General features: G+C 43.9%; 1 protein-coding gene across 3 annotated transcripts in view; it reads left to right on the top strand.

Moving 5' to 3' along the window:
* Positions 1–24253, top strand: part of WIPF1 (WAS/WASL interacting protein family member 1) — a 122508-nt gene that overhangs the window by 43162 nt on the left and 55093 nt on the right. The window contains exon 1 of one of the 3 annotated variants that reach the window (XM_038584892.1): positions 886–1019. The exons of 1 other annotated variant lie outside the window; for it this stretch is intronic. The gene's annotated coding sequence lies outside the window, so the exon portion shown is untranslated. Of the gene's footprint in view, positions 1–885; positions 1020–24253 lie in introns of those variants that run through there. One more of the 3 variants, XM_038584893.1, reaches the window with a different exon arrangement.

The following is a 24253-nucleotide window of genomic DNA, read 5'->3' as shown; positions in this document are numbered from 1 at the left end:
AGGTTGTACAAATTGCGGAATGTTCCCCTCTGTTCAGGACATGGTTTTCCTCCCACACGCCACTTCCGACATCCACAGATTCTGTCTGTGGGGCCCTGCAGAGAACTAGAGGAATCGTGAAAGCAGAGAAGAAGGCCTGACCGCAGGAGAGTAGGGAGCAGCACCCTGCTCAGCTCTTCCCGTCTCCCCGCTGCTGGGCGCAGAGGGACACGCACCCCAGGGCCCTGCCGGTGCCCTTGCCCAGCCCGCGGCCAGGCCCCACTCACGGGCTCACATGCCTACCCAGACCCTGCACCATCCCGCACAAAACCCGACGCCTGGCTGTGTTGGAGACCACCGGGGGGTGGGATGGGGATAGCTGCCAGTGTATTTAGCCTGGAAGGCAGAGCGTGCCGTGGCTTCGCTGGCTGAACCAAGAAGCAGGCCCCACGTCTGACACGGAACCCAGCAGCCTGCGTGCGAACTTGAGACGGGCCGGGGCAATTCGGGGTGAGTGGCTCTCGTCACTGCGGGATCCACACGTGGGAGCTAAGGAAGCCCCGGGTGCCAGCCTGGGGACCGCCTGGGGACCCCCTGCGCGGCGGTGCCAGGGCCCGAGCACCCGGGGCTGCGCTGGGAGCAAGCTGCCTCCTCTCAGCTGCAGCCCCGGCCCTCGACGGGTGACCCCGGGGCTCCAGGGTCCCTCACCCCCCACCCCTGCGGGGTTCCACGCGCCAGGAGTCCAGACATTATTCTCCCCTGCCTTTCTCCCAGGCTCGTGGCCTCTTTCCCTGTGTCCTGGGGGTGCCTAAAACTAGCTGGGGGACCCCCAGGGGGTGACAAAGATGCCTTTAGAAGCAGGGCCACCCCGGCGTGAAGCAGGCGGCCGGAGGACCTTATCACATGCCTCTGGCCCTGAGAGGCCGTCAGAGACGGTGCACTGAGGAAGTGTAATGTCACATGCGACACTTACAGGAAGCCCTCAGAAGGGTGCAGGGGAACTCGAGAACTTGGCCCTTCGGCGGATTAAAACAACACAGGTCAGTGCTTTCTTCTCCCCCCAACCCCGAAAGAAATTTCACAGCCGCTCTGAAGTACCTAACTGGCTCCTTCTCCTTGAATTGGCTTTTTTTTTTTTTTTTTTTTTTTTTTTTTAATCTATATAATGTGGAGAAACTGGCTCTGGCTTTGGATGTGGGAGGCCGGGCAGAGCCGGGAACTACGCTCGGTTAGGGGAACAAAGCTCGAGCCATTATTGTGAAAATGAAATTCTCAGAATCTCTTGCTTCCCTCTTTTGCCTTTAAAAAAAAAAAACAAAAAAAAAACCCAAACCTCCCGCCGTGCGCAAAGTAGTATTTCATGGAATTCAGCTTCGCCTGTCCTCGTGTCTACCGGTTAGCACAGATCCGAACAGGGCACATCAGCTTGCGTTCGCGGGGGTTGCGGGGCGGTCAGAGGGCGGGAGAGGGTCCTGGGATCCGGGTGGTGGTGACATCGGGCCGCGAGCCCCGCCGCAACCGTGTGTTGTTTTTGTCTACTTTTCATCTGGTGGAACAAATCTTCTGGCTTGTGTTTCCTGTTAAAGCAATTTCTCATATTTCTATAAATTCTTAGTTCCCTTTTGTATTCTTTTTCTGCCCTCTCCCTTTCTTCCTTCCCTTCCTCCCCACCCCCCTTGCCTTCTTTTATGAACATAAAGTGGGAGTAGAGAAGAAGGGGTGGGGGGGCAGCTTGAATGTGAGAGGAGGAAGTCCCCCCCACACACACACACACCACAAAACGCCCCCCAGCTGGGCAGGGCCTGCAGGAGCCATGCGGCGGGACCCGCACCGGAGCCTTGTGCCTCCAGCCCGTGCTTCCTGTCGGAAGGAAGGTTTGAAGAGTCTAGAGCGGGACCGGAGGGATGGTTAAAGCCTTGGAAATTAGAGCCAAGTGCTCCAAGGGTAATTCATCCAATGGCCAGCGAGGGACACCTTAATAAAGAACTGCAACTCAACAAAAAAGGCTTTTTACACAACGGCCTGCTCCCTTCAGACCTGTAGGAAAAAGAAGAATGTCTCAAATATGAGTTCAAGGGGGGCAGGGGGAGTTTCTACATCCTTGGACTGTTCTGGAGCACTAGAACAGGTAGTCAGAGAGCTTCCTCAGCCTTTTCCTGCATGTTTTTGAGAACATTCTAGATAGAGTTCTTCTGTGGCTGTGTGCCCATGTTGACAGAGGTGGCGGGGAGAGTAATGAAGAGGGGTTGGGCTGGGGGGCTTCTCGTTCCGGCCAGTGTGCCAGCCCAGTGTTGTCCAAAGGTCTGCACTGAGCAAACGGCAAGGGGGCGAGAGGTCAGTGGGGCCACGTGTTGTTTCTACCCCAGGAAGGCCAGATAACCAGGTCAGTGATGGAAGAGAAAGATCATTGTTGACGATATCCTCAGATGGCCACATTTTTTTCAATTTTTACGACCATGTTGTGCAAGAAAATGGAGGGGAAGTTGACAGAGTAAGGATGGATTCCAAGTCGGAGATCTCAGCCCAAGTGGTTTCAGAAACCCTGCCCTGGCTCTGAGAGGGGCAGCCGCATTTCCACCAGGGCTAGTGGTGGAGGGGAGGCTGGACTTTATTGGTGTTTGGAGCCCTTTGCACAAATCAATGCCTGGAGGACACACACACACACACACACACACACGCGCTGGGGAACCACAGCGGGAAAGTCTCTTGCACATGGCACTTGGGAGCGCCCCTGACACCAGAAAGAGGCTCACGATTTTGTGGTGGCTGGACATCCCTAGAAGGAGCACTTCTTTCAGTTTTGTTTTGCTTTTCTAGTTGGTCCTAGAGCTTTGTTGTTCAGGGAGTTTTGTAACCTGCTGCACATAGTAGAAAAGGGGCTTTTTATTTTGTTACAATACTTTCCAGATGGACCCGATGTCTCTTTTATTAACGCATCCTTTCAAAAGCTGTTTCCATTTATTCTGGGTGCATCTGTTCTCCCCCTAGCCATTTCTCACCTCTTTCTCCAGCTTTTCACATTCACTGTGTTCCTTTGTGTTTGAGATACAAGAAAAGGTTTATAAAGTGCCGTTATTTTGTGGTGAGCCCTAAACCTGGAAGCAGATCTGGGGGAAAAAAAAAAAGGATATGGAATCATACCGGTTGGTCAATCATGTTGGATGGTCAAGGGCACCTGGAATATTAAACTAGCTTAAGATTTTTAGATAAGAATCACTGCCAAGTTGCACTGAGTTCACTTTGAAGGTCAAGAGCAAAGAGAGGTAAGTGGTCATCTTTTCTTTAGAGAGAAAATTGTGAATTATATGGAGAAGGAGGACTATGAGGGCATGTGCCTGAATTCTCTAAGTAAAAGGAAGGAGGCTGATTTTGCACAGTCCTCTTCTCCCAGGCCCCAACATCTAGGCAAGCCTCCTGTCCCCAGAATCCCAGGTTGCAAAGTGACACTTCCGAGGTAGCATCCACAGATATTGGGGTTGTCTGGGCTTCCAGAGGTTGATGTGCTGAGATATACAAAACATTCACGTTAGTAGGGAAAAAAGAAAATAAAAAATGAAACTTGGATGAGTGTAGCTTTTACCGTTGAATTCATCATTGGTCATCTTCTTGAGTTGTCATCACCGAGTCTGGCAGCCCAGTCCTCTGGGCCATCAGAGAGATGTTTCTGGGTGTGTGGAAGGTATTACTGTTGTCATCACCATCCTACAGGGAAGTACTGCGAGCCACAGGTTGTCGTTTGTTTTTAATTGTGTCAAAATAGACATAAAATTTGCCATCATAATCATTAAGCGTGTATGTAGTTTAGTAGATGGGAACTCTGTACCCATTAGGCAACTCCACCCTATTCCTATTTCCCTCCCCTACCCTAGCCCCTGGCAACCATCATTCTACTTTTCTGTTTCTGAGTTTGAACTCAGAAACTCTAAGTATCTTGTATAAGTGGAATCATATAGTATTTGTCTTCTTGGGACTGCTTTATTTCTCTTAACATCCTGTCCTCAAGGTTCACGTGTGTTGTAACGTGTGTCAGAATTTCCTTCCTTTTGGAGACAAATATCCTGTTATATGGATATACCACATTTCCTTTATCCATTCATCCATAGTTGACATTTGGGTTGCCTCCACCATTGGCTGATGTGAACCATGCTGCTGTGAATTAGATATGCAACAATCTCTTTGAAACCCTGCTTTTCAGTTTTTTTGTATATACACAAGTGGTATGGAGGGATCATACGGTAATTCTGTTTTAAAGTTTTTGATAAATTGCCTTACTGTTTTCCATAGCAGCTACGCCATTTTACATTCCCACCAACAGTGCACGGAGATTCCGCTTTCTCCACATCCTAGTCAATACTTGTTATTTTCTGGTTTGTTTGTTTTTTCACAGCAGCCATCCTAGTGGGTGTAAGATGATATCTCATAGTTTTGATTCACATTTTCCAAACAATTAGTGATGTGGAACATCTCTTTATATGCTTCTGACCATTGTATATCTTCGTTGGAGAAATGTTTGTTCAAATCCCTTACCCATTTTTAATGAGGTTATTTAGTTTTTGTTGTTGAGCTGTAGGAGTTCTTTATATAATATAGCTATTGGGGAACCATAGATTTTTAAAGTATTGTACGTGCAGGTTCTAATGTCCACCTCATCTGCTATGAGCCAGTTGCCTCCTGTGGTGTACACCCTTGGAAAAGACCATGAGTTTCAATAATATGATCTTTTTCAACAATATGACTTTTATCTTGATTCTGAAATGCTTTCAGAATCTCAGTCATTTTCAACTGATAAGCAGTTCAGTTTTTAAGAGCTGACAAGGACGAAGGCAAGGAAAAGAAAGGGAAGAGAAGAGATAGCATGGGGTAGTGCTGTTTATTTCCCTCCATGATTTATATTTTTTGGCTACATAATCTCCAGGAAAAAGCCTTCTCCTCAATTCTGATGACTAAAACCAGATTTCATGCAGGAATAAACACACTTTCTGAGAATCATCCAGTAATTATGTCTTCTTATACCACCCTCCCTCCAAACCCACAGACTTGAAGATACCTCAGATTACAAGATCATTATCATTTTCCTTCATGAATGCCTCAAACAAAATGTTGTATTTTTCTTCTGAGTAGAGGACCCAAAGAGGACTTGGGCTGTTGTCCTGGAAAAGGAGCCAGAGCAGTAAGACTATTCTGGAGGCATGGTCATGCTGTTTATTTAGATTACAGATTTTCTGGAAGGAAATGGTAGGGAAGATGTGATGGACAGCATGACACATTGCTGTGTGGTTCTTTGGCTGGAGGTGCTGTCTTCTAAATAAAATATCATTAATGCTTATGTATACTCTGACACTTCTGATTGATTTTTCACTCGCCCCCCCCCCCCTTTAAAGATTTTTATTTATTTGAGAGTGTGCTTGAGCAGGGGAGACGAGCAGAGAGGGAAGAGGGGGGAGAGAATCTCAAGCAGACTTCACCCTAAGTGCAGAGCCTGAGAGAGGGAAGGGAGGGGCCTCGATCTCACGACTCCAAAACCATGACCTGAGCAGAAACCCTGAGTGGTCGGTCGCTCAACCAACTGAGTCACCCAGGCACCCCTCACTCTGTCCTTTCAATTTCCCTCCATTTTCTTCATCAGTTAGCAATTTGGTGCTGTTTCCCCCAAAGAGCTTCTTAGTGTCTCTCTTCCCACTAAAAAGGCATGAACACAAGAAAATGACAAGAACAGTTGCATTTATTTAAATAGTTTATGAAAGGACAGAGAAGGCTTTTCCTCAAACATAGCAAGCTGGGAAAAGATGAGTCCTTGAATGGAACCTTATATGGTACAACCAACACAATTGATGAGGCGCCCATTCTTGGCTTACGTGACTATGCCAATCCCACTAGGAGGTATTCATACATCACTAACACTGTAATTTCTCAATACTAATTAGAAGTTACGGCTTTGACAGTAACTAGCTAGATACTTAGCAGAGTCTGGTCTGTTTTGATACTTTCTGGTACGAATTAGGCTTCCTTTCTACTTTTGTTTGTGTCTGGATTTTAATAATATGTCATATTTTAAGCTCACACATCGTATTATTTTGTAATCCTAGCATGGCTTAAAAACAAAGAGGTTCTTTTTTTTGTTTTTTTGTAATCGGATACATGTTTACGTACGCCCATGCATGTACACGTACAGATATATATATATGTATATATGTATATGTACATACACATATATATATATCTGTAATTTTTTTAAATAGGGTAAAAATTCTTTCAGGCACATGTTTTCCTCAGCTAAGTCATTAGATGATATCTTGGAACCTACAATTTTTTGGAATGTGCAGCTAACTCTAGGCGAGGAGGTTGTGCATGTGTTACGCCTCTAGATTCATTGGGAGGGCTTGCTAACGAAGTGCTACTCTTTCAGCAAATCACTGATTTAGTAAATGGTGGTTTGGGGCCTCTTCTTTGATTCCCAGGCCAGCTGTTGACAGGTTGGGTCTTCCTCAAAGGCTTGAAAGACCTGCAGCATGACCCTGAGTCCTGAAGCCTGGGTGTAGGACCCGCGGAGGGGCTGCTCAGTCCCCACCAGCTTGCTGCACAGAAGGCTACACGGGGAGCTGCTCGGGGAGGGGAACTGGGTTCCACTTCGCCTCCTCACTGCGGTGTGGCTTCCCAGGAAAGGCCCCGTTGCGTCAGTCAGCTAACTAAGTGAACATTCCTGAGGAACTGCCACCAGGGCTTGGCCTAAAGCCTCTCAGAACGCCAGCCACATGGGCCTTTGCTCTTTCTCTCCTCCGGCCAGTCTGTGCCCGTCACCCTGAGGGCCAGGCCTCTGCTCACCTGCGTGCATGACCCTTCCTCCTGCAGCCCTGGCTCTCGGCTTTTTGTTCTTCTTCCCCAGAGCGTTCAGTAACCGTCCTGCAAAACAGGGACAAATCAAGACTGCTGAGCACAGTTGCAGAGAAATAATGTTGGAGAGGTTTTATAGAGGAATAATAACTGGGGAAAGAAAAAAAAAGTAACGTTGCTACAGGATAAATCCTGACCACTCAGGAAGAGTCCACGGTTTACTTTTTTAAAATCTTCTCTTTAAAGATTCAGAAAGAGGGAGCAGGAGGGGAGAAGGAATTGAGAAGGCCAGGGGATAATTTGCTCTGAAAGACAAAAATGTTGGGTTATTCAAAAACTATTTCTTTTTTCCTCCTAATTCGGTGCCAGGAACATCTGGCCTGGGAGAAGTTTAAGGGAAAGAGGCTTTCAGATGCTGTTGCCGTTATTTAAAACTTAAAGGGGTAGGTAAGAAATAGAAGCCTAGGTTTTTCCCAGTGGAAAGGACCTTCAAGAGTCCAGTCTTCTCATTTTTAGGTTTGGAAGCTGAGGTCCCGAAAGGTGAGAGGTGGTTTGTCTTTGTCGAAATAGCTAATTAGTGAGCACTGTGAGCACAGACCAAGGCTCCGGACTCCAGCACAGGTGGGCAGCTGCAGTGCGGAGAGGCCCCAAGTGCTGGGAATCTGGATGTAGGAGCCCCTGTGGGGCACCATCTACAGGGGCCAGACTCAGGCTAAGTGGGAGCAGCTCGAGAAACGAGGGGGCTTGGGACACCTGGTGGCCCAGTGGTTGAGCGTCTGCCTTCGGCTCAGGGTGTGATCCCGGGGTCCGGGATCGAGTCCCGCATTGAGCTCCCGACAAAGAGCCTGCCTCTCCCTCTGCCTGTCTCTGCCTCCCTCTCTGTGTCTCTCATGAATAAGTAAAATCTTTTTTTTTAAAGGCCCTTTTGGATACTGGTTGTTTTATGGTGTTTTTTGGGGGGATTGTTTCCCTTTTTGTGGAGAAGGCATTTTCCCTTAATTCAGAAATATTATTGAGCACCTTCCTTGGGATCTGTCATTCTAGTTGGGGATATGGGCAAGAACAAGAAATTTAATAAAATACTATGTTATGTGGTATCCTCCAAGGTTAGAAAGTAGTGATTCTGTGGGAATAGAAGTAGAGTGGTGAGGAGAAGGAAGCAGGAGTGCAGTGGATGTGAGCGTGGTCAGGGTGGCCGTCGTGGAGAAGGTGGCCCCTGAGGGAAGACTTGGCAAAGGTGAGAGAGCGGGCCTTGCAGAAGGATCCCCGGGGCAGAGCACGAGGGCCTTGAGGCAGGGGCGCACCTGCCGTATTCAAGGAATACCAGGAGCCGCTGTGATGAGGCCAGAATAAGTGAGGAGGAGACAAGGGGAAGGTCAGATTCTGAAGGGCCGTGTAGCATGAAGAGCCTTGGGAGGACTTCAGCAAAGGGGAGGTGACGATCTGGCTTTACACTCAGCCTACCGTGTTGAGAATAAATGGTTGGAGAGCAAGAGTAGAAGGTGCAGACCAGGTGGGAGACTGCTGTGGGCCTCCCGTGAGAGCCGATGGTGCCTTTGACAGGGGTGGGGCCTTCGACACAGGCTGTGGTGAGGAGCAATTAGAATCTGGTTTGTTTTTTTTTTAGATTTTATTTATTTATTTATGAGAGACCCAGGGTTGGGGGTTGGGGCAGATACACAGGCAGAGAGAGAAGCAGGCTCCACACAGGGAGCCCAACGTGGGACTCGATCCCAGGACTCCAGGATCATACCCTGGGCCAAAGGCAGGCGCTAAACCACTGAGCCAACCAGAGATCCCCGAGTCTGATTATTTTGAAGATAGAATCACAAGATAACTCTGGGATTGAACAATAATGAGCATCAGAGAGGAGTCCAGGAAGACCCCAAAGAAGCAAAGGGAGAAGGAAAATGGCATCTGGCTGGCAGGCTCTCAGTCAAGCAGGTGGATTGGGGGAGGTGGGGAGATATCCAGGGTTTAGCTTGGGATTTGTTGGGTCCGAGCTGTCTATAGACAGACATCACACGCAGATGTGAAGTAGGCAGTTGGATATGATGTCTAAGCGTAGGGGTTAGAGTCCTAGAAGAATTTGTCTTTCTTAATAGTCTTAATGGTTTCAGATTACTCCTCAATGCATCCATAGCTTCTGAAACCCCTGTCGAAATCGCAGAGCGGGACTCTGCATAGGATTTCTGGGACTGAAACGAGAGAATGTTCACCTGGGTTCACCCAGGTGAACATGCATGGAAGTGTCAGGATTTTTGTTGTAGGATTTTAGCTGCTTAAGCCACAGTGATTCCACAATTATTTTGAAGGAAAAAAAAAAGTTAGCAAAGTGGGCAAAAATGAGGTTTATTTTTCCAAATGCTCACTGTCCAAACAAATCAAGCCTTTCTTTGCATATGTGCCAAGGCTATTGGAGAAAATATCATGGTTGTTTTCATCTTTTAATATTTATGTGAATATTATCCTGATAACTGAAACTACGTTAATTGTAATTGAGACAGATATCAGCTAGTTAGCCTGGGTAGCTCAGGTGGTTAAGCGTCTGCCTTCAGCTCGGGTCATGATCTCGGGGTCCTGGGTTGGAGCCCCTGTTGGGCTCTTTGCTCAGTGGGGAGCCTGCTTCTACCTCTCCCTCTGTCCCGCCCCCTGCTTGTGCTCTCTTTCTCTTTCTCTTTCTCTCTCTCTCAAATAAATAAATAAGTAACCTTAAAAATAAATATGAATGAATGAATCTATGCTAGCTCTTTTCTGGGGGAAGGAGGTATATGCTATCTTCATTCAGTAGGGAGGATTCTGAGTTCTTAGGAGGTGGCTCTAAGTCTGTGCAGAGCTTACATTTTGACCTCTAAATTCACTTTCTGTCTGCTTTTTAGTCAGCTTGAGAGAACAAAAAGGGTCTATTTTGAAAATACCTACACTGGCACACTGGAATAACGCTGGCCGTTCCTACCCCAAACAGAGACTAAAAGGCTTTTATTCTCAATCTTGTGCTCAGTGTTTAAGAACATCGGTCAAACATGTCTTTGTCTCATTTGTCCCCTGACCAGCCTGTGAGGCCGGAGCTGTAGGAGATGGACATTGCCTCAGAGAGGTGAAATGACTGGTCCACAGCTCACAGAACCAGAATTTAGACTCAGGACTGTCTGTATCCAAATCCTCCCCTGATCTACTCTCCAGAAACATGGGGCAAAGTAAAACCAACCAGAGCATTTTAGCCAAATAATACAGACCAAGAGACAATGCAGAATGACCTCTTTTGGATACACCTAAAACATGGGGCTCCTTTCAGGAATTTCAGGTAGCTGCTGAACCCATCCTTGAAATGAGAGTGTACATGGAAAAAAGTCTCTTTTTTTTTTTTTGTCCTGTACCCCATACAGTGGTGTGGCTTCTTGGGTGGTATGACACAGATGGACAGAGAACATGCCTCTCCGTCAAACCCACAGGGAAACACCCAACACTGTCTTTCATAAGAGGCCGTTGGTGCCAACTGGGCCTGAGAGTCAGGAGACTAGAGCCAGCCTTGAGGAGACCTGAGTGGGGGATTCCAGGAGCCTCCAAGACCTCAGCTCCAGGCTCAGAGAGGAGGGCTGGGCTCTGTACCCACAGTACGAGCCACCTGGAGTGCTGAAGGGTGACAGAGTCAGCTGCCACACAGTAATGCTCCATGGGGGCCCTGGGAGGAGCAACTCCCACCTCAGCGGTTCATATCCAGGCTGCTTGCACTGGTACAACCATGCTGGTTACTAAAATATTGAGAAGTTTCAACATCAGTTGGCGAATCACCAGCCTCAGACACTCGACACTTGTGTGTACCTCCAGACCCCAGGACCTATCTTGTTATTCAACAACTAATAACTAGTGTCTAGCACAGCATAGGGTGCTCCAAGACTGTGAGACATCTTTCCAGTTGGTTAATGACAATGCCTTATGGGTTGGTAAATATTTTGAATATAACTCCTGTCCCACCCTCAATAAAATGGAACACTGAAGGCATTTCATTGAGTAGATGATGCCAAATTTCATTTGGGGTACAAGAAGGCAAAATTTAAACCTGTAATTGAGTCCCGTGGTCACTGGTTCTCCAATATGGGCCTCTTGATAGCATCCCAGGCTATTCTTCACTACCTAGAAGGAAAATCCCTACAGTGGTTATGAATCGAAAGGTAATAATAAGCAGAGGTCAAGAAAATGGCACTGGAGACATAATTTTGATTCATGTTTTCCGAGGACCCCAAGCTTAAGAAGATTGAATTTTGCAGGAACACAGCATCTCCCTCTACTAGCTTTCTACTCAGTCCTACCTATCATTAGAAAAATGGTTATTACTTTAAAACATAGCTTGTTTGTTCCCATAGATCATTTGGTGACCACCTGCCCAGAGGAGGTGAAAGGTTCATTATATGAACCAAGCTCCACTAATCCTAATTTATTGGTGCCAAACACTTGCCTTTTGCAGCTGTGGAAACGGTTTTTAAAGTCAATTTATTCCTGAGCTGGACTAACAGTACCTCATGGTTTAAAAACAAACAAACAAAAATGGAATCTTTTTCAAACACAGTAAATGCCCACACATACTGGATTCCAGGGGTGTGTGAGGAATCCTTGTGCTCATCTGCAGAGCATCAAACTGATTTTTAGATGGTTCAAGATAGGCTTCATCCTTTAACACAGGAGTTTTTAACCTAGTCTGTGAGGTGAGTGGAAAAAATAATGCATCTTTATTTTTATCAACCTCTAACCAGTTTTGCATTCCCTTCTATTGTGAATGTAGCCCACAGACTGCAACAGTATTAGCAGCACTTGAGGTATCATCACCAATAAAAGTCATAGATACTTGATGTCATTAGGTGGTGGGCTGCTTCTAAGAGGGCCCCAATGATCCCTACCCCCTAGAATTCACACTCATATTAAATCCCTCCCTTTAAATGTGGGCTAGTTTTAGGGATTCATTTACAGTGAACAAGATGCAGCAGAGAGGGTAAGAAGTCACTTCTGAGATTTAGTTATAAAAAGGCTGGTGTCCATCTTGGGGACTTTCTGGCACTCTCTTGCTCGCTCTGGGGGAAGCCAACTACCATGTGATAAGCTGGCCTGTTGAGAGACCCACATGGCAAGGACCTGAGGGAGGCCTTTGACCAATAGCCAGCGAGGAACTGAGTCTTGCCAATACTTAAGTAAGCTTAGAAGCAGATTATCCCCTACCTGAACCTTCAGATGAGAACACAGCCCCACTTGCCACCTTGATTGCAGTCTTGTGATAGATCTTAAGCCAGAGATACTCAGCTAAGCTGTGCCCATATTCCTGACCCTCAGAAACTGTGACATAAATATATTTGTTGGTTTAAGCTGTTTAGTTCTGGGGTAATTTTGTTGCATAAGAATGGGTAACTTATACCACAAGTAGTAAATAGTCTTGAGACCTATACATAGTATGGTGAATATAGACAACAATATTGTATTATAATTATCAAACTTGCTAAAAGACTATAACTTAATTATTCCAGCTACTAAAAAAGAAAGGGAAATTATGTAATGTGATAGAAGTACTAATTATTGCTATAATGGTAGTCATATTACAACATATAAGCTAGTATATTGTATACCTTAAATTAATACAGTGTCATATGTCAAATATCACTCAACTCAAAATGAAGAAATAACTTATATACAGTTTAATTTCAGATATATTCAAATATTGTTTACCCTCATTTTTACTCCAAAATTATAGTAGTTATTAGACTGGCCACTAGATACTACTGTTTAGTGCATTAAAAAAAAATAACCACATGTATTAATTTATAATAAATCTGTTCTAGCCCTTTTGATGCCATGCATCCCAGTCTACCAATTCTTATCTCTCAAAGCCATCAGGCTTTTCAAATAGTTCATAATTTAACAAGAAATATAATGCCTCTTAGGAGGGCCCCACACTAGGTGTTAGAGTTGTTTCTGCCTTGTGATGTTTATAGGTAAAGCCCAAATCCCAAACTTCTCAGCTCTATAACCTCTGAAAAACTTAAGTGAAGATATAGCATCCTTAGAGGCAGGGCTGATATCAAAAATATCTAACAGCTGGTAGGCATGAGTGCTCACCAGTCAGAATAAACACCAGCCTAAGAAACATCCAGTGTCTGTTGGTCTGCTTGTGGGAGCACGGGGGTTTGGTGAGTTGGGGTGTACGGCCGGCATGTTTTGGCCCTCTCTCCGAGCAGCCTTGCTCTCTCACTGCCTGTGATGCTGGCCTCCCCACTCTTCCCAGGAGGCTGCTTCAAGCACAGGCCCAGCTCATGTGTCAGCCCCTCTGTGAAGTCATCCATGGCCATTGCTCTGCCACTGCCATAGCACCTCGGGCACCCCGTGCCCGCCCAGTCACGTGGGTTAGGATTTGTTCACATGTCCTCCCGCCTGCTTCTCCCCAGGGTGAATCCCTCATTTCTTAACTTGGTTCTCTTCCCCCTGCTACCCCAGCACCTAGCACAGTGCCTGGCCACAGCAGTATATTCTTAGCAAATGTTGGCTGGAAGGGAGGATAATCGATCAATGCTAAGTATTTTAATGGTTCCAGGAAGAAAATATCTTTTCTAGACTGGAGCCAGGGATCTTCAGAGTAGAGCGGTACTCACTTGTGAGTTTTTGCCTTGGTCAGTAAACCAGTTTATTCTCACTTGTGTCGTGAAGATAAAACAGAATTTAGAACGATCGTGTTTTCTTTCCCAAATATTTTCTTATGCTATTTTTCCCTGTAGGTGTTTACCCTGATAACAATGGTCTGTTGCTTCCATCAGGTTATCAGCCCATTCTACAGAAATGACTGTGGGTCAAGATAGCTAGTTCTAGTTCAAAGTCGAATACATTACCCGGGTCATTTAACCTCTCTTAGGTTTGGTTACCTTATTTATAAACTGAAACAGTTTGCTCAGTGATCTCTAAAGTACTTTCCATTTCTAAAATTCTGAGGTATTTTAAGGCTTCAAGGGCTTGAAGTAAGGGACTGCTGATCATAGGCTCATTTTGCTCTTGTTTGCAAGTGGCCCATCTGAAATTTTACTGAGGAACACAGTTTAAATTTAGGCTCCGATCTGTTCTGACCCACTGAAGAAACCAAATTGAGATAAGGATTTTCTCTCTCTCTCTCTCTTTAAAGATTTATTTCTTTATTTGACAGAGAGCACAAGTGGAAGGGGCAAAGGGGTGGAGAGAGAAACCCAAGCAGACTCCATACCGAGCATGGACCCAGATGCAGGGCTCAATTTCGTGACCCTGAGACCACGACTTGAGTCAAGACCAAGAGTTGGGGCAGCCCAGGTGGCTCAGCGGTTTAGCGCCGCCTTCAGCCCAGGGCGTGATCCTGGAGACCTGGGAGCGAATCCCACGTCAGGCTCCCTGCATGGAGCCTGCTTCTCCCTCTGCCTGTGTCTCTGCCTCTCTCTCTCTGTGTCTCTCATGAATAAATAAATAAAATCTTTAAAAAAAAAAGACCAAGATTTAGAAGCTTAACTGACTATACCACTCAAGTGTCCTGATAAAGATTTTCTTTTTTAAAAGATTATTTATTTATTTATTTATTTATTTATTTATTTATTTATTTATTTATTTATTTATTCATGCAAGACAGAGAGAGAGAGAGAGAGAGAGAGAGGCAGAGACACAGGCAGAGGGAGAAGCAGGCTCCATGCTGGGAGCCTGACGTGGGACTGGGTCCCAGAACTCCAGGATCATGCCCTGGGCCGAAGGCAGGCGCTAAACCACTGAGCCACCCAGGGATCCCCAGATTTTCTAAAACTATAATATTCAGTGTTGGTGAGAGTTTGGTGAAGGAAGCATTCTTTCTTGATGCCAGAAGGAGCATAAGCCTTCCCTGTGGACCACTTGCACTGTGTATCAAGAGGATTTAAATTTTTCAAACGCTGATCCAGTGCTTTTTCTATAATTTTTCTATTGCATAATCCTAGCTGAACATCTTATGTTCAATAGGTGTATAAGAATATTGGTAGCACATTTATAAAAACCAAAAGTGAGAGATAACTAAATGAGCAGCAATAGGAGAATGTTCAATAAATTTTGGTGTAGGAAATCACGCAGTCATTAAAAGCCATGTTCTCAGAGTATGGAGTGACATGAAAGGTTCACCAAAACTGGTTTCAGAAATACATACATTACATTCCTAATTTTAAAATGTTATATATGTATCAAGACTAGAAGGAAATATTCCAAAAAGTTAACAATGTGTATTTCTACCTAGTAGGATTATAGATAATTTATCTTCTTCAGACTTGAGTTCACCATTTCCCATGATACACTGGTACTATTGTAATACTGTCATAAAACAATCATTTAAAACGTATCAAAAATAAAATAAAACGTATCAAAAGCCTATCAGATGCAAAGCAGTGTGCTGGTGCTGTAGGTTTGGAAAGATGACAAGACGTGACACCTGGTGTCCGGGAGCACTATCTTGCAAGTGCTATAGACATAAATGAATACCTGTGTGGTGGGAATGAGGATCCATGCCAAGAACAAGTTGCCAACAGTGGAATATGGCAGAATGGAGGAAGAGGCCACAGTTCATGTTTCTGAGACGCCTTCCAGCTGTGCACAACACTGCAGTACCACCTGTAGGCAGATAGTCTTGCAGAGCTGTTTCCAGCCAGTGTGAGCATGACTTGCTGACGTCCCCTTAGCAACTCTGATGAGGAGTCCTGGGAAGGAAGCCCTTCGAAGAAGCCATCTTTACCACATCTGTCATTGTTTTGGTGATTTTTAAAATGTGCTCTTAAGGCATTTTTTTAAATGATGAGCTTCAAATACAATCAGTATCTTATTATGCAAAAATAGAACACAGTGTGCACAAAGATGGTATATAATAATATATTATGTGTAAGGTCGTGGTATGACCTGCCAGTATAACTACTGGTAGCACCTTCTGATAGGGTGGTATGTACAGACCCAGTCTTTCTCTACAAAGTAGAAGGTTCCTGAGAGCTAGAACAAGGCTGATTCTTCTTTAGCTTCCAAAGCTCATAGTAGTTCCTGGCACACAGTAAGCATTAAATAGTTCTTGAATTAATAAATATATACTTAAGTGATTATGATTCATAATGAGCAGAGCCAAGAAAAATGTTTGTGAGACAGTAGGGGAGCGAGAAATAGAACCCCTTCAGGCCACCCTAATAGGGGGTTTTTATTATAAGGACAGGAAACCCAGGACTGCCCCCACAGAGAGGCACACACTGCGTAGAAGCATGGGCTCTGGAGCCAAGCCATTTTAGTTCTGAATGTGTCTCTGCCACTTACGAGCTGTGTAGCCTTGGTCAAGTTAGTTAACTTCTCTGTGCTCCAGTGCCATCATCATCATCATCATCTACCTAATGGAGTTATTGTGAAAATTGAATGAATTAATACTTGCAAAGGTACCTAAAATGATCCTTAGCACATAGCAAGGGCACAATAAATGTTGGCTCTTCTTGTTACTGTTCGTATTGCCACTGTTAGAATTACAGAATTATATGGGGTAGTTTAGGTACCTAGGAAGCCACGATGTGCCCTCCCTCAGTCCCAAGAGATGGATCAGCTCCCCTCGTAGGTCCACCGCTTCACTGGCTCAGCTGTGCCTGTGTCCTCTCATTGCCCTGGTGTGACCGACAGCCTGCCTGTCCCCGCCATTCCCAGTTCCGAGACAAGGAGGAACCTGACGGCCTTGTCCGAGCAGAGCTTTGTGTGCGTGGCCAGGTCACGGAGTGCTGCTCTCCAGCAGGAGGAACTGGCCTCTCTGGGGCCGGGGCCTGCCCTTGTCCAGTCGGCCTTGGCTGGGGTGGCTGGTTCGGAGGCAGCTGATCTCGGAAGGGGAAGGTAGGCACAAAGGAAGCTCTGTGATCGTGGAATTTTAAATTATTCTTCCAAGGGAACTCAGAGAATAAAGAAAGGGTAAAAAAAGCAAAACACAAAAGCAATGTAACGCTTTTGGAGCGACAAGATGACTTTCAGTATTTTCCACCTGGCATGCGGATTCATTTTCTAAGGCCTGTTCATTACCGTTCAGAACCACAACGGACACCATGTGACTAGGAACTGTGAAAAACAGATGGAACCAGTGCCTTTCTAGGCCACGGCCTTTCCACCCCCTCAACACCTCATGTTGCACTTGCCTACTTCGTGGTATCTTATTCGATCCTTTCCATGGCATGGACCAGCAGACCTAGGATGGTGTCTAAACTACACACAGAAACGCCAATGGGCCTTCTAATTATTTTCTATCACTGAATGATCCCTTTGGGAGAGCTCAGAGTGGGGACATTACTGTCACATGGTGCAGTCCTCCTAGACCATACTTCTTTCACTCATACTTCGGTCACTGCCATGGATCTGCATCTCTTCACACCTGTCGTGTCCTCACGGTGATCAGGACAATGCTATGTCACTTCCTGCAGCAGTAATAGCAGCTGATGTTTATTGTGCCATTACTGTGTACTAAGGATCATTCTAGGCACTTTTACTTTCACTTCAAGACCACCCTAGCACTTGAGTTGAGCCAAGCCTGGTAGAAATGGCCATTTGCTCCAATGCCTATATAGCTCTGCGTGAAGCACACAGCAGGAAACAGGTAGATGAACCCTTAGGGGAGTCAGTGCTCATAGACTACGTAAGAGCATTGTTCTTACTGGGTCATCTCTCGTTTCCAGATGCCTATGATTTAGTATTTCTTTGGGCCAGAAAATAACACTGGAAACATTGAACAGAAAGCATTCTATCCCTTATTACCCAATGTGTTTTTTCCAGAGCAGCCCAAAAGGTTATGTTGGGTTTTATGAGCTGCAGAGGATTGCTAACTGGTGCCCCACCACAAAAACAGCAGAGCTTGGAGCTGCCCTTGTGAGTCGGCTACTGAGCTGAGACAAAATCTCTGCTTCCTGTGCCCAGCTTGAATATAAGAGCCAACACTTGAAGAAGGAAAAGCACCATTTAAAATATTTTAATTCTCACCACATGTGATCTGGGTACTGAATGTTTTGAACTAAAAATCTCACTACCCAGTTGAAGGTCAACAACACACACTTCTGATGTTAAAGATCATCACTCTTTCCTGTCTTGCCCCTCACAAAAATGGAAATAAAATGAAATAAATAGGTGTCCTGCTGTGAGGTGGATTTCCCCCAAATGAACCAAAGGGCTTTTGGGGCTTCCAATCCAATTAGTAATAAAGACTTCCAAATAGCAATACAAAATAGGGCTGAAAAAACAATTTAAGACTTCTGCTGACGCATCTAGTGATCTTCTCAGCTAAAGTTTTTTGAAAATAAAATAAGGATCCTTTTAAGATTTTGGTAGCAGTTATCACCTATCTTCTTAGAAAAGTAGCTGCTTTTACAGAAAACTCCAAATGGTTTTCAAAACCAAATATAGTGTGATCTTTGTTGATGATGTGCCCACTTAATTTGAAGAATATTTTTAAATGCCCCAAAGTTGCAAATTCAATATTGGTCATTTTAGGGATTGTAGATGAATTTCAGCCCAAAATTAATGTAGGAGACAAATGATTTAGATGTCCTTCTCCTCTCTTAGCTCTGTATAGACACCATTGTGGAGAGAGGAGCCATGGGAAGACTTCAGTGAGGGAGAGACCATGGCTCTCCCAGAGGCTCAGGATTAGCTTCCGATCTGCCAGTGGCTTCAGGAAGGGACATCAGGCTTGCCATGTCAGCCGAGGTCCAGGGATGTTGCATGGAGAGAACAGTGTGAAGTCCTTTTATATACATGTCATTCTGTGTCTGAAGCATGCTGGGGTGGGTTATCTTCTGTAATTCCATCCTGACTCCAGGATGGATAACCCTGCGCTTTCATCTCCTTTGGCACCACACAAAATCACTAGATAATCACCAACCTTCAGTTTTCCGGCATGCATGTGTGGCTATGGCCAAGGTAAACTGATCTCTTGGGTTTATTTTGAGTTGAAATTAGCTGAGCTGTTTGTTTCCTCTGAGCCATATACAGATGCTTTTTGAACTATCTTTGTGTTTGAGGGATTTTTTTTTCATGGTATCAGCACACCACTTCCTCCAAGTCATTATTTGAAATAGTTTTGCAGAGGAAGATATTCCTGCTGGCCACGAGCCCACGCAAGCAAAGCAATGACTGAGGGGATGGCAGCAAACCTTTACTAGTGTATTTCATGTTTGCGCATGACTTCATGAAACGACTTCTGATCTGCTGAAATTTGGCCGAGAGGGTGGGCTGGCATCTGAGCTTACTAGTAGAAAACTGTGCTCTGTTAACATCAGCCATTGGCTCCCCCATTTGAATGATTCTCAAAGTTTAGACTAAAGTAATGTCCTCAGATGACCCTTTGCCTGCTCTCTTCCTGAGAATTCCATGGAACTCTTTTGAATATGGATTTCTACTTAATCTTTGATACTTCCAGATTCTCTGGTCCTGACAAATTTTGGAAAATGCAAAGCCATGCTCAACTTTCTTTTTACTAGACTTTAAAATTTTTTTTAATGAATGACCTTTGAATGTTGATACACAAATATATACAGTGCTTTCACTAACATGTTTTATAAATATTATCCCCTTTTCTAAAAAAGTCATGAATTTCTTCTGTCATGAAGATAGTAATATCTTATATTATCTCAAAAGTAAATCCTAAACCTTTAAGTACTATTATATTTATGTTAAGGAAAATGAAACTAGGGAATTCAAATATATCACCTTATTAATAATCTTACCAAGTTTATGGTGTTCTTTATACTCCCAGACTTATGCATTAAAAAACCGATTTGACTTTCATTAAATTCTGTTTTTTATATATATTTTTAAACTTTATTTGGTTAGTTTTGTAAAGATTTTATTTATTTATTTATTCATGAGAGATACAGAGAGAGGCAGAGACACAGGCAGAGGGAGAAGCAGGTTCCATGCAGGGAGCCCAGCCTGGGACTCGATCCCAGGACCCTGGGATCATGCCCTGGGCTGAAGGCAGACACTCAACCGCTGAGCCACCCAGGTGTCCCTGATTTTGCATTTTTAAAAGTATACTTGCTTTTGGGGTCGGATGGGAGGAGGAGTTACACTTAAGGAAAATAACCACTGAGTTGACTTAGTCTTTCATGGACTTTTTTTTTTTTTTTTTTTAAGATTTACTTATTTATTTGAGAGAGAGAGCACATGAGCATGGAGGAGGGACTTGGGGGGAAGGGTAGAGTGAGAGAGAAGCCTCAAGCAGGTTCCTCGCTGAGTGCAGAGCCCCACAGGGTGCATCTCACCATCCATGAGATCATGACCTGAGCCAAAATCAAGAGTCAGATGCTTAACCAACTGAGCCAGCCAGGTGCCTCCCTTTTTTTTTTTCGTGGACTTTGTTTCTGTAAGAGTCCAAATTCTAGCAGCGCAGTAATGAGTACCACTTACTTCCCTCAGGAATATAGTGTACACTATCTTGAGCATTTTAGAATACAGTCATATTATAATTTAAAACTTTTTAAAAAGCTGCATTTTAATTTTTGATTTCAAGATTTTATTTTTACATAATCTCTGCACCCAGTGGGGGGCTTGAACCCACAACCCTGAGATCAAGGATCACATGTTCCACTGACTGAGCCAACCAGGTGCCCCTTAAAAGCTGCATTTTAAAAACTGATGCTACCCATATCACAGATAGTAATATTTTTTTTATTATTTATAAGATTTTATTTATTCGTGAGAGACACAGAGAGAGGCAGAGACCCAGAAGAGGGAGAAGCAGGCTCCCTTGAGGAGCCTGATGTGAGACTCGATCCCAGGACTCCGGGATCAAGCCCTGAGCCAAAGGCAGACGCTCATCTGCTCGGCCACCCAGGCGTCCCATCACAGATAGTAATATTTAATGAATCTAGAGTAACACATGTGTTGCTCTTGTTCTCTATTGCTTAAACTTTTATATGATGCTTATGTCTATAAAGATTTTGAGATACTTCATCTTTTTTGTATCTCTCAGCATTTTTAAGAGACTCTCATTTATATTTTCTAAGATATGAGGGGGGAGAAAGCAAAAGAAGAAAACCATATTGTTGTAATCAGAGGTTGAAGAGAATTCAGTAGACACCACTAGTGAATAATAGAAATGTGCCTCCCCAGAGCATTTTGCACGAGGTAGGAATAAGTCGTGGATGAATAGAAAGTTCTGTGTACAGAAGCCTTTGTATTTGGGAAAATGAACTTTCACATCAGTCATCTTCATACTGGTTTTCCATGAATTCCCTGCCGACAAGAGTTGGGTACTCAGTGTTTTCTGTGTGGCATTCAGTTTTGCTGAAACTTTGACTCTTGGCACGACTACGTTTCACGTCAGAGTGCCATCATCTTCTGGTGACTGAACTTGGGCATAATGATAGGAATCGTGGTTTTATTTTCTCACTTGCTTAGAGAAATCAGATCTTCCCTCAAGGCCTGTTTGCTCTTGGTTCGTTATGTGCCACCTCTGAAAACATTCACAGACTGTTACTGTTTTGTTTGCTCCTTAACCACTAGAATAAAGCAGCCTTGAAAATAAGCTCTGTCTTCCATTCCCCAGTTGGGTTAGACCACCCCAAAGGGCTTTTGGGCATCTTTTAAGTGCCCTGAAGAGAAGTTCTGCTCTCCGCAGTGGAGGATTTTGAGACAAGTGGCTTCCCATCCTTCTCTAGGAACGGATGACAAGCCAGTTGACTGGCAATGAGCCTCTCCAGGTGAATGAAAACAAAGCAGTGAGCATAAAATCTATTTCTCCCTATTCCCTAATCCTATTTCTCCTTAACTTTTAGGAGAAACTGTATTTTTAGGAGGTTTCTGGGGCACTTTTTTTTTCTGAATTTATATTCATCGAATCTAGTGATAATTGGAACTGCACAAAAATGCAGAGGTACTCATGATTGAGAATGAGACTAGCACAAATTGAGTGGACCAATGCCAACTTTTTGACATAATCCTAAAGATATTTGAAAACTAGTTGTGCGATACTATAAAACAGAGACTCTGAAATTGCTAGTACTTAGTTTTTCTCAGTTAGCACATAGGGTAAATTCTTCATTCTCACATTGTGTTCAGTTATCCCTCTATAAACAAAAAGAGCCACTTTACCTGCTATGCTTCCTCCTTTACCAAGTAGCACTAACAGAGGACAAGTTTGGTTTACTTAGTAATAGTAACAATAGCTGACGTGGGGGGCGCCTGGGTGACTCAGTGCTTGAGCATCTGCCTTTGGTTCAAGTTGTGACCCCGGGGTCCTGGGATCGAGTCTTGCATCGAGCTCCCTGCATGGAGCCTGCTTCTCTCTCTGCCTGTGTCTCTTCCTCTCTCTCTCTCTCTCTCTCTCTCTGTCTCTCTCATGAATACATTTTTTAAAATCCTTAAAAAAAAGAAAAAACCCAAGTTTACATTAAAAAAATAGCTGACATGGTTGAGTGGTTAGTATGCTCCAGGCACCTTACCATCTTCTGAGTCCAGCAGAGAGAACTGTAGGAAGTGAAGGAGAGCCTTTGACTTGGGAAGACCCAGTGGAAAGGAGGCCAGGGGAGGTCATGCCAGCCCAGGTCCTCAGGTGAATCATCAAGTAGAGAACAGTAGTTCCTCTGAATGACCTATGCACAAAGCTGATTTTTATCACCAAGATTTTAATCATTAAAAAAAATTCTAAATTAGATTTTACTTTATCCAAAAAATTTGCTTAATGGCCAGTGAAGACAGCGAAGATAAAGGAAGCTTGGAGACTCATTGGGTCAGCCTACATTACTCCTCAGTTCCTGGGAACTTTAGTCTTGTGAAAGATGGAATGAAGTGACTCAGGGTCATGATGATTATTCTCGGTACTCAGACTTTAGGGGTATTCATGCATGCACGTGTGTAATAACAATCAGGACATTCCTACTTCTTCCTTTGAGGCAGGGAGAGAACTGTAGAAAGATGTGCCCAGATGTCCTGCCCCCTCCTTCTGATATGGGATGGAGACATTTCTTGAAATGGTGAAAATTCTCACAGGCCACACAAAATTGGCCACTGTTGCCTTCTCAGAGAATTCTTTTGTAAGCATCTATCTATTGGGAACAGAGGCCGTTCTTGATTTATGAAATTTGCTTTATCAACACACAGAAATAATCACTGCTTATCCACCTAGCCCCCTAATGATTAGAACTTTTTGTTTTGTCTATGAAAAGTCTTGGAGACTGGAGTAATCTTTAGAATCTTCAGAAGTGGAAGAAATAAGGAAAAGACTAATGCCTTATGATTTAAAAAATCCAAATAATAGTCGATGGAGAAAAGTATACTAATAATGGAGAAAACAATAGACATATGAAATACTGCCAACCTCACTAATAATAAAGGCAATGAAAATCAAAACTGTCCATACATACAATTTTCATCTATCAAATTGGCAAAGATTTTGAGAAGTAATAATAATAGCACATGTTGGAAAGAAATGAAGTAGGTACTAATGGGAAAAGAAATGCTACCACTTTGAGGAGATAGTTTAACAATATGTATCAAGATTGTTAGAAGAAAAAATGTCATATCTTCCTTTCTAGCAACTGTACTCTAAAACATGGGTCCTGAGGAAATAATCTGAAATGACCACAGATATTTGGATGCAAAGCTATTAACATGGTAGGATTTATAATAATGAAATTGGATGCAGTTTAAATGTTAAACAATGAAAAATAGTTACCTAGGTAATAGACTGCACATAAAATGAAATATTCAGTGATTAAAATTGCATTAGGAGGGGCACCTGAGTGGCTCAGTGGTTGAGCATCTGCCTTTGGCTCAGGGCGTGATCCCGGGATCCTGGGATTAAGTCCCACATCAGGCTTCCTGCAGGGAGCCTGCTTCTCCCTCTGCCTGTGTCTCTGCCTCTCTCTGTGTCTCTCATGAATAAATAAATAATATCTTTAAAAAATAAAAAATAATAAAATTGCGTTAGGAGAATATTTAATAATATGAGGAAATGTGAAAAAAGGATATAAAACTACATGTATATGATGTCATATTTGATAAATACACAGAGAGGAAGAAAAGACTGGAAGGAAATTCCAAAATGTTAACTGGTTTTCTCTGAGTACTAATGGGTCATTTTAAAAATTATTTCCATTTTTGGGGACGCCTGGGTGACTCAGCCATTGAGCATCTGCCTTCAGCTCAGGGCGTGATCCCCCGGTCTGGGGATCAAGTCCTACATTGGGCTCCCTGTGGGGCATCTGCTTTTCCCTCTGCATATGTCTCTACCTCTCTCTCTCTGTGTCTCTCATGAATAAATAAATAAAATATTTTAAAAATAAATAAGTAATTTGTATTTTCTGAACATTTCCATGTTTGAAGAAAATACTAAAGAAAAAGATATTGAAGTGAAAGAAGGAAACTATGAAAGGTAGGAGAGACTTAAGGAAGTTATGCCCAGACAGTGGGACCCTGCTACAGTGTCTCCCTTCAG

The sequence above is a fragment of the Canis lupus genome, chromosome 36 (genome assembly GCF_011100685.1).
Source record: "Canis lupus familiaris isolate Mischka breed German Shepherd chromosome 36, alternate assembly UU_Cfam_GSD_1.0, whole genome shotgun sequence".
Taxonomy (NCBI): Eukaryota; Metazoa; Chordata; class Mammalia; order Carnivora; family Canidae; genus Canis; species Canis lupus.
The sequence above is the reverse complement of the archived record's forward strand: the minus strand, read 5'-3'. Positions and strand labels throughout refer to the sequence as shown.